Source organism: Stegodyphus dumicola, chromosome 11 (assembly GCF_044657685.1).
Source record: "Stegodyphus dumicola isolate Sdum_Otavi_A_Nest chromosome 11, ASM4465768v1".
NCBI classification, from domain to species: domain Eukaryota; kingdom Metazoa; phylum Arthropoda; class Arachnida; order Araneae; family Eresidae; genus Stegodyphus; species Stegodyphus dumicola.
In genome coordinates this window covers 161,884,083-161,898,710 of record NC_140778.1, presented here as the reverse complement: position 1 = coordinate 161,898,710, position 14,628 = coordinate 161,884,083, and the positions used below count along the sequence as shown (strand labels likewise).

Here is a 14,628-nt window from a genome sequence, read left to right as displayed (position 1 = left end):
TGGACCCCCGCCTTGGTAGGAGCTTAATCTATCTTTGCGAAAAATAACTTTATCGGGTAAGCAAAAATCGTCTAAACTAGAAAGCCAAGTCTCCTGAATAATTAAAACATCGCAGAAGAATTCTTTCCTGCTAATGGTAAAGTTTCTTTTGTTAGAGATGCTTCTTGCATTCCATGAACAAAACGTAGGTCCCATCGAATTAGATGAGAAAAAGAAGCAAAGAGAGAAGCAGGGGGAAAAAACTCATTTTATGAATAAAATCCCGGTTTCTAACCTTGGCCAGACTTTTTTGGTTTGCTCATGTCATACTTGCTTTGAATGCAGGCTTCCCTTGTTATAGGTTCTGATTTAGAATGAGGCTTCTTGCTCTTGCTTCTTATTACTTCTATTTCCGTAATATGCTCATCCAAGTCCAGGTTACTGTCGGACTCAAGAGCTCTTTTCCCAATATGCTTATCTCTAGTGCATTCTGATATATCGCTCAACTTTGTATCGAGCTTGTTGAACATGCTTTCATACTTTTGATCCAATCCTGCTAAGATTTTTTCGAATTAGTCAGCCTGCTGTTTTAAAGCACTTTCAAAAGATCCTTGCAGCGCAGCTATTATTGGAGTCATGACTTTCAGGAAATCTTCCTTTGCAGGAGTTGACACCTGAGTTCCTGTCACCTTCGCATAAGAATTTTTGTTTGCTACAGCCTGCCTTGCTTCTACTACGGAAACATGATGGTCAGCACTATATTTGAGAATATTGCCCTCTTCGATGTATTTGGGACAATTCTTCGAGGATGCTTCACGTGAGTTACTGCACAACGCGCACTTGATCTGCTCACTCTGGCACTGTGCCCTGGTGTGATTTTCGCTACATTTGCTACATCTTACTAATCCTCTACAGCTTTTAATCCCGTCACCAAACCTCACACATTGAGGACATTGCCGTGGATTATCGTAGAACCTTGTGATCCTATGTCTTGTCAGCAATATTTTTGCATATTCTGGCAAGTGGTGTCCTGCAATAGTAACGAGTACTCTTTCTGAAGGTTTCTTGTTACTGTCTGAACTTTTCGCCATAAATCTTCTTAAATTTAATACTTCAATCTCGTTATTATGATTCAGCTCGTTAGCTAGCTCCGAGAGCTCGACTTCTACTCTAATGGAGGATAGAAGAAATTTGCTTGTCAGTTCAGACATGGCAAGCAGCGGGGAGACCTTTACATTATGCAATTCAGATATGTTTAAAATTTGCTATGCACATTCTGCCACTGAGGTATTTATTAGAAGCCTTCCATCTCTTATAATTTTAATGAAGTCAATATTTTTAACTAAGCCACTTTGCTGGATATTTCATTTTTCAAAATTTTAGAGTTGTTTACGTTAATATTTTTCTCTATACCTTTAAGAAAAACATTGTAATTTCTTACACCTTTTTCATGACAAATTTTTAATAGACGTTCTGACGATATGGGCGGTTTGTACTGACAGGTCCAGGTCAGAGCTCCATTCCATTTTTCTTCATCACAATTGCGTCTGAGCGCAAAATAAAAAGGAAAATTCTCCTACCTGAATCTTCTTTGAAAACACCAAACCAGGAGAATAAAATAATCTGTTTTTAGCTTTACTTAAAACGCAAACTAAACACCACAATATGGGAAGAAATCCCGCACTTTAACACGTAGCACTTCGCCGAAGTAAGCAAACGCGACTCGAAGAATTCACCACACAGCTTCGCCAAAGAATATGCATTGTTAAGAAGGAAAGCTTCGCGGCAGCAGAAGTGGCTCCCTCCGAACGAAAAGGGACACAACTGCGCATGCGTGAAATATCTGAGGCCAAAAAGCGCCAAAGCTCGAAGCTGATGTCGAAGTTCGAACAGGTTCGACGGTCACGTTTATCAACAATTTAAAGCTGTGTGACGCCATTTTTTTCTCCTACATATTGACAGATATAAAATCAGACATCAAACTGCAAAATACTGCTACCGATAGTGAAGAAAGTGTCAGAGAAGTTGCTGAAAACATTTCGATTGACAAGTTAGTCGGAATTCTCGACACAGCAGTTACAGGACTTCAACAATGTAACTAAGCAAGAGATTATGTCTACAGAATTAAAGAGGAAGTATTAGCACAAAAAACGAAACAACTTACATTGAAAGAAATGTTTAATAAGGTAAACAAATAAATATTAAGCTTTTATTTGTAAATTTTCGTATTTATTAAATTAATAATATTTAATTATTAATTTTCGTAATTTAATTTTATAATATTTCGTATTTTTAATTTTATAATTTCAACATGCCATCTTACTAGATTTAAACTGATGATCTAATATCTGGAATCCCCGATGAGTCCGGATTTCGGACTTTACTGTATATCATGCTCTTAAATTTATATCTACAACTCTGCCAGAAAAGGTTTGTGATTTATAACGACTCGCTTAGTGTACTCCAAGCTTTAAGAATTTTTTCTAATACCCGGAATCCTGTAGATCAAAACGTTTAGTTCAAAACTGCATGGCTTCGTGGTGTAACGGTTAGCACACTCGGCGCGCATTCGAGAGGTTCAGGTTCGAGTCCCGGCAAGGGCTTTGCTCATTTTCCATGTCTCAGGCTTCACAAATCTTAATGTCCACTTTGGCAACCAAACAAAAAAGTGGTGGATGATAATTCTTCACCACCACGACTGGGTCCCCAAATCCCCACTCGCCTTTTAAAAGGGTGAGTATATAAGGAATTTCTGCATGCCTTTGTGGTGTAACAGCACACTCGGCACATATTCGAAAAATCCACGTTCAAGTCCTGGTGAGGGTATTGCTCATTTTTCACTTCTCCAGCATAAAAAAAACCCTTAATGACTCTACAGTGGTGCCCAAACTAAAAAGTGAAGCATGATGATTCTTCACCACCAGGATTTGGTGATTGGGTCCCCAAATCCCCAGTCGCCCTTTAAAAGGGTGAGTATTTTCTCCCTCCTTTCTGCATGCCTTCGTGGTGTAACAGTTAGCACACTCAGCACATATTCAAGAAGTCCCGGCGAGGGCATTGCTCATATTTCATGTCTCCTGCTTCAAAATATCCCAATGTCTCTACAGTGATGCCCGAACTAAAAAGATGGTGGTGGATGACTCTTCACCACCAGGGTTTGGCAACTTGGTCTTCTAATCCCCAGTCACCCTTTAAAAGGAGCAATATATATGGTATTTTCTCCCTCCATTCTGCATGCCTCCGTGGTGTAATTGGCAGCATACTTGACGTGCATTCGAGGTGTCCAGGTTCGAGTTCCGGAAAGAGTATTGCACATTTTTCACTTCTCCTGCTTCCAAAAATATCCTAAAAAGTTCAACGATTACATCAAAATTTGAGGATTTGTGGTTTCCAAGTCTTTTACTGCTGAGTTCCTGGATATCTTGGAATAAAAAGGAATGATCTGGCTGACATCACAGCAATATTTGCTGTCGAATTCTCTGCTCAACTTATTCGTTTGTTCGATATAAAATGACCATCAAGGGTAAAGTCTTGAACCATTGGCAACTACTGTGGGACATGCAAATACATAATAAGCTGAAAAGTATAAATCCCCCAAGGTGGAATATTGGGAGGCAAATAAAAGTCGGAAGGAGGAAGTTCTATTAACTCGCCTGGAACTAGTCAGTCTTGGGTAACGTACAGTTACTTGGCTACGCACAGTTACTTGGCACATTTACTTGGTTACTTACACAGTTACTAAGCTGAGAGTGAACTTGTGTGTCACTTTGTAATGCTGTGCTTTCAGTATGACACATTTTGGTGGAATATCCCTATTTCATTAGTCTTCGTATGAAGTATTTTATTAATATAATGCCGACGTAAGTCTCAACCGTTTAATTGGAAAGGATGTGAATTTTTATTTGCTTGAATATTTAAGGGAGACTGATTTTTATTGCTTAATCTGAAATGATTTTAAACATTTATATGTATTCAGGTTTTACCTAGTTTTATCTTTCATCTTGTGAATTTTATACATCAACTTGCTGTAGCTGAAAATATTACCCATCAGTTTATTTTTGCTTTTTGTTTTGTTATGTTCTATCTCATTCTTACTATTTGACATTAATACATTTTCATCTTCATATCGTTATAGAGGGCTTTATACCATATGTCTGATACATATAACCTTTTAGTTTTGTGCCAGGAAAATTTATTACTATCTAAAGTTCTTGACATATAAAATAACAAGATACTTTTAAATTACTTTAAAAATTTACTTTTTATAAAAAGAAAATTTGAAAAACACCTATACAGAGATTGTTCCTACATATTTTAGACGATTTTGTTTTGCTATAAAAAAATCTTCTGCCTGGAATTTTTTCAACTTGCAACTATTACATTTTTGAAAGTATAAATTATTGTCTGCTATTGAAACTTTTTTGCTTTCATGCAAAATGTCGCTTTTAAAGAAGAAACGGGTGGAAGGCTATGTTTCCGTTCTTTCCGAAGAATATTATTCGTATCTAGTTAATAAAAAACGTTATGAAAACGTTGGCCTTTTCGATATCTAAATCTACGACAAGTAATGTTATCAAAATTTAATTTCGAGTAGAAAAATTGTTCGAAATACGTATCCAACTGAAAAACGGAATGTTACAAAAGCAAGATCTTTAACACTAAAAGAAAATCATTAACATACTCGATGTTAACTGTAAACGAAGTGCCTAATGCTGATTTGAATTTTAAAAGGCCGAAATCTTTCTCCACGACATACCGTAGAACGCGCTGCAGAATTCTCTATGAGAAACATTTATCCGGACAAAAATTGAAAAATATTGTCACAGTAGACAAACCTTGGGTGTTCTTAAATGATTGCAATAAAAAGAGATCCATTAGTATCATCAAAGGGGGGGGGGAAATCCGAAACATGGTTCAAGGAATCTAAAAAAAGTTTTTGTAAAAGATTTATGACTGCCGCTGGTTTCTTATATAACGGCAAATTAAAAATAAAGAGAGTAAAGAAAATGGTTAAGAAGAACTTCACAATATTATCAAAACATATTTTATATCCAATTTTCAAATATCAAATACTTTGTCTTTACACACCGTGTAAACAATCAGTAGAACTGCATCAAGACAAAGCAATTAGCGACACGTCAAAATCTGCTGTTAAATGTCATAAAAAAAGCATAAAAATGTTAGGTAAAATATTTAGGTAATTACAATGAAAATCATCTAAAAAATGTGTGAAAAGCCTCGGTATTTTATTAACAAGATGCAAATGAAATTTAGTAACTGAAGTCCATAACTAAAACTCTTCAATATTAAGGTTTATATTTTCTGAATAAAACCTGACGAAAAATATTTAAGTAACAGTTCAGTTTTTAATTCCAAAGCGCTGTTAATCTCCAACCACGATTTTGGAATGATTCCCTTTAAATGTCGTCCACTGTAACCGAGTTGTTTCAATTTTTCCTTCCAGTCTGTTGCCATTCGGCAAAATTTATTTAAGCCCCAAAGGGCCGTTAGTCGCGAATAGAATATCAATCTCGAAAGGACATTTTGCGTCGAAACACTTGAATGCGTTGTATTACTTTTCAAATTGATCATCGCCCAAATTACCGCCCAATTACTTTTCAATTTATTATTATTTAAAGAAAGGAATGGAGAATCTGCATGAATGTATATATTTTTCTCGCGTTGTGGAAAAACAACGACAGCTAGAGCAGTCAAAATTGAATAACGTTGTCCTCCCGAACATGGTTACCTGAAAGCCCAAATTTTGAATTTCGAGTTTGTTTTATTATCTATTTCACATTTTATAAAACTCTAACGAATGTTTGATTGACAAACTCAACGATTTCAAAGCAAGCAGTGGCAATACTATATGGAATAAAATATTTTTATCTCCAGCACTAGACACTGTCTATGTCAAGTTTAGCGGGAGCGTAAAAAACCTTAACAAACTCTTTGGGTGAGTTTTAGAATCTAAATCCTTTCTGTTTCTTTTTAGTCCAAAGGGCTTTGTCGGAAGGACTATTGTTTTCGTTTTGCGTTGAATTACTATAAATGTCCGTTTCACTTTTCGAACTGTTGCCACCAAATGTTAGAGTCCTGCACTATATTTGAAGAAATTAAATAATGAAAAATCTGCATAAATGTATGTATATTTCTCGCATTGGGATAAAACAACGGTACATAGAGCCATCGAATTTTGAATATGGGCATGTGGAAGACCAAATTTGAAATTTGGAATTTGTTTTATTATCGATTTTATATCTTATAAAACTTTAACGAATTTTTGATTAACAAACTCAAGGATTTCAAAGCGAGCAATGGCAACACTTTATGGAAAAAAAAAAAAAAAAAACTTTTTATCTCCAGCGCGCGGAACTGCGTATCGGAAATTCTAAAGATATGCTCATTTTAAAATTATTTTGCGACAGTGCCATTGAACTGAATTTATGGTTTAAGTGCAAAGAACATGATATTTAATAAATAAAGGTAACACACAAAACGTTAAAAAAACGCCCCTTTGGTCGTAATTTAAAATCTGAAAACTTTCAGATTTTTTTTTTTTTTTTCATATTTAATCTCTCTGTTATTGATTAACAAACAAAGCTGTTTAAAAGCATTTCTTAGGAATATTATTATTCTTTTTTAAATTTTTAATCTGATTGATTTAAATAAAAATGCATTTAATTCGTGGTATATTTAATTAGAAACATTCAGTACTTTTATAAAATTACATTATACATTCATTTTTTTTTTTTTTTTAAACTTTTCAAATATATAGACGATATATAACTTTCCCATGTTAGTCCAATGTATATTCATCTACTATCCTATAAAATGTTTTGCTATTCTACCTACGCTTTTGTTAATTTCTCCTGACAATCCATATTAAGCTTTAAAAGAGTTATTCTGAGCGACCGTTAAAATCGGAACCCTTTTAGACTTTTTTATTTATTAGCTCAAACAGCGTTAGCCCTGGATGGCTATTAATTTCGTTTTGGCATTTTGCGTTGAAAACTTTAAATATCTGTTTGGCTTTTAAAATTGTTCTCACCAAATATTATCGCCTTGTGTTATATATAAAGAAATTAAATGACGAAGAATCTCCATAAATGTATGTGTGTTTCTCACATTGTGATAAAACAACATTACCTAGAGCCATCAAATTTTGAATAACATAATCCTCCACCGAATATAGACAACTGGAAGCCCTAATTTGGAATTTGTTTTATTATCATATTTTGTAACGCAAACGAATTTTTGATTAACAAACGCAACCATAATAAAGTGGGAAAAGGCAACACTGAACGAAGAAGAAACATTTTTATCTCCAACGCGCAAGACTATGTATTGGAAATTCTAAAGATATGCTGATTTTAAAATTATTTTGCAATATTACTGTTGAACTGAATTTTACGGTTTAAGTGCAAAGAACATGATATTTAATAAATAAAGGTAACACACTGTAGAGACATTAGGATATTTTTTGGAGGACAGAGAGATGAAAAATTAACTGCGCCTTCGCGGGGAATCGAACCACAGACCTCTGGAATACCGGCCAAGCATGCAGAACTTCTACACCACGATGGAACGTTAAGAAGGCGGGAGAAATACCTCATATACCCCCCCTTTTAAAAGCGACAGTTTTTTTTAAGAGATCCAATCCCCAATTCTGTTTAAAGATAATCATCATCCACAACCCTTTTAGTTCGGGCGCCATTGTAGAGACTTTAGGATATTTTTTGGAGGCCGGAGAAATGAAAAATTAACAACGCCTTCGCTGGGAATCGAGGCGTGAGCAATTGTCCCTTTTGCAATATTTTAATATTCTATCACAACCTGAACATCCCAATAAGCTGTGCTAACTCGATAATGTATGTAACACTTTATTTGAAACACGTCCATCCTGTGTTCCTACCTTTCCTTTAAGACTTCGCCCTATCATTGAGGAACATTCCCTCTCTGATATGCGCCCCCAAGCAGTACAGAACTTTGAAATCCCACCTTGGGAAAATTCACGGATTCAGCTTCTTGATGTTTTCAAACATCACGTGAAGGCAAGCACTAACGAGATGGTGTACAGACAACTCTTTGCTGAGCACAGGCAGAAATATAGCAGTTATTATCCGATATACACAGATGGATCAAAGTCAAATGATCATGTCGGGATGGCTTTTGTATTTGAAGATTACATTGAGGGTAGATGCCTGCACCATGCTTGCTCAGTCATTACATCTGAACTAACTGCAATATATTATGGTCTTTTGTACATATCAAAGCTCTGCCACAGAAAGTTCATAGTTTATAGAGACTCGTATAGTGCTCTTAAATCCTTGGAAGCTTTTCCCAACACTCAGAATCCTGTGGTTGTGGATGTTCTCAAAATTCATATAAATTTAACGATTCGAGGATATGAAGTCCTGTACTGCTGGGTTCCTGGACATGCTGGAATAAAGGGAAATGAGCTTGCAGACATCGCAGCCAAATCTGCTATTGAACCGTCCAGTCACCTTATCCCTTTTAGAGACATCTGATGTGTCATCAAGGGAAAGGTCCGAAAAAAATGGCAGCAAATTTGGGATGTTCAGCATCACAACAAGTTGAGAAACGTCAAGCTTAGAATTGAGCACTGGGATTTTGCTGGAAATCATAAGGAGGACGTTCTTTTGACTCGCCTCAGAATTGGTCACACTAGAGTCACACATAACTATCTTCTCAAAGCAGAAAATGAGCCTGTTTGTTTTAATTGTAATGTTTGTTTATCTGTTCGTCATATTTTAATTGATTGTCCATGTTTTAATAGTCTTCGCCAGAAATATTTTAATAGCTGTGACTTGCCTCTCGACCGTTTAATCGGAAGAGAGGTCAATTGTAATTTAATTTATTATTTAAAAGAGACTGGCTTTTATTACCTAATGTAATTTGTTTTGAAGACTGTGTTTTGAATTTTAATGTGTGCTTTTAACTTGTGTTTATATGACTTCATCCTCTGGATTTGGTAAATTTATCTACTTGTTGTTATTTATTGAATTTTAATGTCATCAATTGTCATCATCCCATCTTGTGTTTGGCGCGTCATAATCATCTCTGGTTTTTGCGCCATAATCACTCACTCACTCACTCACTCGCTGGGAATCGAACAACTGACCTTTGGAATACCGGCCCAATGTGCAGAACCACTACATCACGAAGGAACGTTAAGAAGGCGGGAGAAATACCGTATAACACAAAACACAAAGCGTTAAAAATAACACAAAACGTTAAAAAAAATAACACAAAACGTTAAAAATAACACAAAACATTAAAAATAACACAAAACGTTAAAAATAACACAAAACATTAAAAATAACACAAAACGTTAAAAATAACACAAAACGTTAAAAAATAACACAAAACGTTCAAAATATTACAAAACGTTAAAAATAACACAAAACGTTCAAAATAACAGAAAACGTTAAAAATAACACAAAACGTGAAAAATAACACAAAACGTTAAAAATAACACAAAACGTTAAAAAAACCCGCCGCTTCAAGTGCAATATAGTATCAGAAAGATTTCAGATTTTTCTCTAAATTTATTTATTTATTTTTATAGAATCTTTTTAAATCTAAACAAGAGTAAAGAACGTAGGATTGTTTCATGAATTAGCAAAGATAAATACCGTATATGGAACTCTAGACACTCCGATATATCAAGGAAAGTAAAAAACTTGCTATTTTAGGCGTTTGGTTTGTAAAAGCACTAAACACTTTTAATGGCAATAAAAAATAGAGGAAGCAAATAATGATTCAACCATATTCTCTTTTAACTTAAAGTTTCCATTGGGACTACAACAGAAGTGTCCATTAGGGAGAAAAAATAAAACTGATCCTTCCAATGATCTGAGATTTTTTTTTTAGGTCAAGATCTAGTGATGGTGTATTTAACTATGGCAAAGCACACTAGGGCTATCTGCCTAAGGGGAGGGATGCCTTCGTGGAAGGCTTTCTAAGGGAAACTGGCTCGTATACACGTTACACATGGGGAAAACAACGAAAACACCCATGCAGCCAGCCAGTTCGCGGGATTCGAACCTCGGACCGAACTACCAGTGTTCAGCGAATTTACCGCTCGGCCGCTGGTGGGCAGGTCAAGATCTGAAATAACGAAAAAAGGCAAATTAAAAAAGAAACACTCATATAACGCAGAAACACTCATATAACGAGCTCATACGACAGTATTTCAACTCGAGTCGAATTATCAGTGTTTAGCGGTTTTATCCGCTCGGCCAAACACAGGCCAAGTAAATGTGACATTCGAATTATTTTAAATTATATCGTGAAAATAACTTAGAACATGTTTTGGGAATGATTTTTTTTTTTTTTTCCTTTTTTTTTTTAAAGAAAACGATGCTAGTATTATTAACAATGCAGAGGATTATTTAAAGGAATCGAATTTCTTGTGATTTTTCCGTCAGCATCAATAAATCTCTGCCATCCTTCCATTCATAACAAAGTCACCACTCAGCTGACTTGCCCATTTATTGCTTTATGTAATAAAAAAATTTCCTCCCACTTTCAGTACAGATTGTCTCTGCTAAAGATAAAGCTACATTTAGAGATAAAAGTTGCGATAGAGGCTTTTCTAATAGCACCAAGAAACTTGGTGTCTTTGCTTATGCATCAGAAGGATAAATAACTGGGGCTGAGTAGAAAACGCAGGAGTTTGCTATTTTTTTACAGTTTGTTGTGGAAGCAGAAAACCTGAAGTGATAGCAAAAAAGAGCTAAGGAACTTCTATCGAGAGCTTTTGTTTGTTGACGATTTTCTCGTGTATCAGAATCACTCCTGCAAAAAGCAGGTAGGTGAGAATGTGTTTAAATATAATCTTGTATAAATATTCATAATAATTAAAATAATATAATTATACATAATATGTTTAAATATAATACTTTTTAAGAAACATGAAAAAAGTGCTTTATTAGGCCAAATATTAGATAATTTTTTCTTTTCTTAAATGGCCTTTCTGAAAAAAATCATGCCCTGTTAATGCTTAAAAGTCTATTGAGATATTTTATTAGTTCATGCTTTGTCTTTTACATGAAAACAAAACGCATTTTCGTACAAGATATATATTTCGGTAATTTAATTTTGGTTCTTTAAGAGTACTTACAAATAGTATATCATATAACCAAGGTATATATGAAGCGGTGATCTTGAAAAATTTTAAGAATTAGTTCAGTGCATAAAAATGTGCGGTAAAATTTACTACTAAGTAATGATAAATTGTCTAAATAAATATTAAAATAAAATTTTGACTCGTTAAACCTAGCGTCGATTCCTAGTGACCGCATTTTGAGCAAAATAAGCATAACATTTAACGTATATTTTACCAGTTTAATAACCAGTTTAATAATAAGTTTAATAATTAATCTGCTAGCTTCTACATTGCTAATATCTCCCCGCTTCGCTTCTTTAAAAACTGCCTGCGTCATTTAAAAAAAAAAAAAAAAAAAAAAAACCTAGTGTACATAGAAATTTATCATATTTCATTATGATTGACTCGTAGAAATGTATCGGATTTCGTTATGATTGGATAAATATCTACCGAGATAATTTTATATGTGTGGAAATAAAGTTGATAATTGGCTGAACTTCGGTTTCGTATCAACTTCTTTCTCTCGCCCTACCACTCAGCCATCGCGACTGTGCTTCGAAATTATGACATAATTCGCGCGTATATGAGCATGCGTACATACACATGTGCATACATTTTTACGTTTCTGAATCTGGTCTGGATAACAGAACAAACAGTACCCAAAATAAAAATATTAACGTCTTATTTCTGGCAATATTCATTACGCAATGATCTTTTTAATTTTTAAAAAATTTATTTTTTCTTTAACCGTGTTGCATTACTAAGAATTTAAATGGTCCCGAATAGAGTGTAATGGTTATCTCCCATTTTCCTAGATGAGGAATATTTTTACATCGAGCCACTTCGGTCTTTTTTGATGGAACGGGAAGACAAGTTCCCCCTCAGGTTTTTATTCAAGGTCAACATTAATTCGAAAATATGGTTGGATATTACGTAAGTGTGAAATATGCATGAAATGATGTTGCAAAATAGCGCTTCGGTCTTTCGTGTTCAGAAAAATTTCGTTACAGCATTAATGTCACATTAAAGGGAGGGCTTAGAAAATATTTTCTCCCTCCTTTCCGCACGCCTTCGTGGTGTTTTGGAAACATACTCGACGCGTGTTCAAGAGATCCAACGAGGGCATTGCATATTTTTTCACGTCTCCTGCTTCGAAAAAAACCTAATGACTGTACAAGTGGCGCCCTAACTAAAAGGTAGTGGACGATAATGCGTCACCACTAGGATTTGGCGATTGAGTCCCTAATCTCCAGTCGCCCTTTAAAAGGGGGAGAGTACTTTCTCCCTTCTTTCCGCAGGCCTTCGTGGTGTAATTGGCAGCATACTCGGCGTATATTCGAGGTGTCCAAACTCGAGTCACGGTGAGGCCACTGCACATTTTTCACGTCCTGCTTAAGAAAAAAAACCTAATGACTCTACAAGCTTATACGATAAACACGGAAATATCCTTTATTTGATCGAATTATAAGGTATTTCCCCCGGCCTTCTTAGCATGCCTTCGTGGTGTAATAGTCAGCACGCTCGGCGTGCATTCGAGAGGTCCGAGGTTCGAGTCCCGGCGAAGGCATTTTTCACGACTTCTGCTTCCAAACAATTCTTATGACTCTACAGTGACGCACGATTTAAAAAAAGGTGCTAGATGATGATTCTCCAGCACCAGGATTTGGCGATTGAATGCCCTAATCCCCAGTCGCCGTTTAAGAGGAGGAGTGTATAAGGCATTTCTCCTGCCTTCTTAACATGCCTTCATGGTGTAATGGTCAGCACGCTCGGCGCGTATTCGAGAGGTTCGTGGTTCGAGTCCCGGCGAGGGCATTGCACATTTTTCATATTTCCTGCTTCGAAGTAACCTAACGTGTCTACAAAATTCATGCTATTTTAAAATATGACCTCACTGAGTTTTAATAAAAAATCCCTCTTAAAGATTTTGAGAGAAATTTATGCCTTAAATGTAAGCGAATAATGAGAACTTTTGAGGATTCACTTAGAAATCTAATTTTAAAATATAATGCTCGAAAGACTCAATTCATCATCGATATTGCTATCACTGTTACAAATCACAATTATAAATTGCTTTCATGATTTTACTAATTAGTAAAATACATGTTTTCTACGGTAATATTGAACCGTGTTTACAGAACTGTATTTTTTATGACCATTTATCAAAAGCAGTTACTATATGGTGTTCAAATAGAAGATGTGTCCTTATTTTGCGGCTGAAATAAGTATTTTCTTTGCATCTTAAAAAGCTCTCTTTTGGGGGCAGGGTTTCATGTTTAATGAATAATTTATTTCTGAGCTACTTACTATTTTATTTTGGAATTCTTGCTTCGAAAGCAAATTCTGAGATGATTTTATCGGTGATAAACATTCGATGCCCAAGAAGTAGAACTGATTTAATCATGAAGAAAAACTGATTTAATCAATGAAGTCAGTCTGGTACTCTCCTCATTATAATTTAAGCTACGATATGTTTGGATTTTTTTTCGGGGTGGGTGGGTAAGTAAAATATTTGGTTGTAGAGTCATTAGTTTATTTTTGGAAGCAGGAGAGATGAAAAATGAACAACGCCTTTACCGGGAATCGAACCACGAACCTCTGGAATACGCACCCAGCGTGCTGACCACTACGCTACGTAGGCATGCTAAGATGGCAGGAGAAATACCTTACAGGGAAAAGAAAAAGATTTCTATGATGTAAGGCTAAAATGACACGCTCGGCGAACACTTCAGAAGGAAAGAAGAGGCACGATTTTTGCATTCTTGTCGGGAACATCTTAGAAGGAAAGAAAAGGCCTGAAATGGCACGATTTTTGTTACCGCTTCTAAAAACCCTGAAGTGGGAAAGCCTGACGTGGGACATCCTGACGTGGGACATCATGAGTGCAACAGTGAAGATGAGAATTTAAATTCTGAAAGAAGTGAATCAGCAGGAGGAAAGATATTCACCGCTTTAGATATTATATTTGCATTATATTTATATTGCACTTGCTTATATTCTGCACTTAAATGAAAATATTCCTTATTTTTCAATACCCATAATAAAGTATTTTCTGTTTTTTATTTATTTATTTATTTATTTTCAAATTTTCTAAATTTAAAACCCTGTAAGGATCTTAAGTTTTACTAACGTTTATTTTATTTTAAATCTTTACTATCACTTCTTATTATCTACTTCCGGCCAGAATTATAAGCGTTAAGGTTTTTATGCAAAGTTTGTCTGGCGAACACCAAGTATTTAAGTTGTGGCTTTTTGCCAAGCGAGAGAGAGGAAGCAGTGAGTCGACGCAGGCCGCTTACCTTAGAAGTTACGCAGTTGCTTGTTGCCTTCCAGGCCAGATGTTTTAATCCTCTTGATAAATTTTAAACGTATTGTAGTGTTCACAGTTCTCTGTACTACATACACTTCCTGTTAATATAAGGCCAATCTTCCACGTTTATTATTCTAAAGTTAAATTAGAGTTTAGTTTTATTTTTATACTTTTACGTTTTGACCCCAAGTAGCGGGTCGGTGTA

At 35.3% G+C, this 14,628-nt stretch overlaps 1 protein-coding gene across 2 annotated transcripts in view; it reads left to right on the top strand.

Moving 5' to 3' along the window:
- The first annotated feature begins 10,639 nt into the window (after positions 1 to 10,639).
- The window catches only part of LOC118183531 (phospholipid-transporting ATPase ID-like), a 370,912-nt gene continuing 366,923 nt past the window's right edge, over positions 10,640 to 14,628 (top strand). For both annotated transcript variants that reach the window (XM_085826193.1, XM_085826190.1), the window contains exon 1: positions 10,640 to 10,816. The gene's annotated coding sequence lies outside the window, so the exon portion shown is untranslated. The remainder of the gene's footprint in view (positions 10,817 to 14,628) is intronic.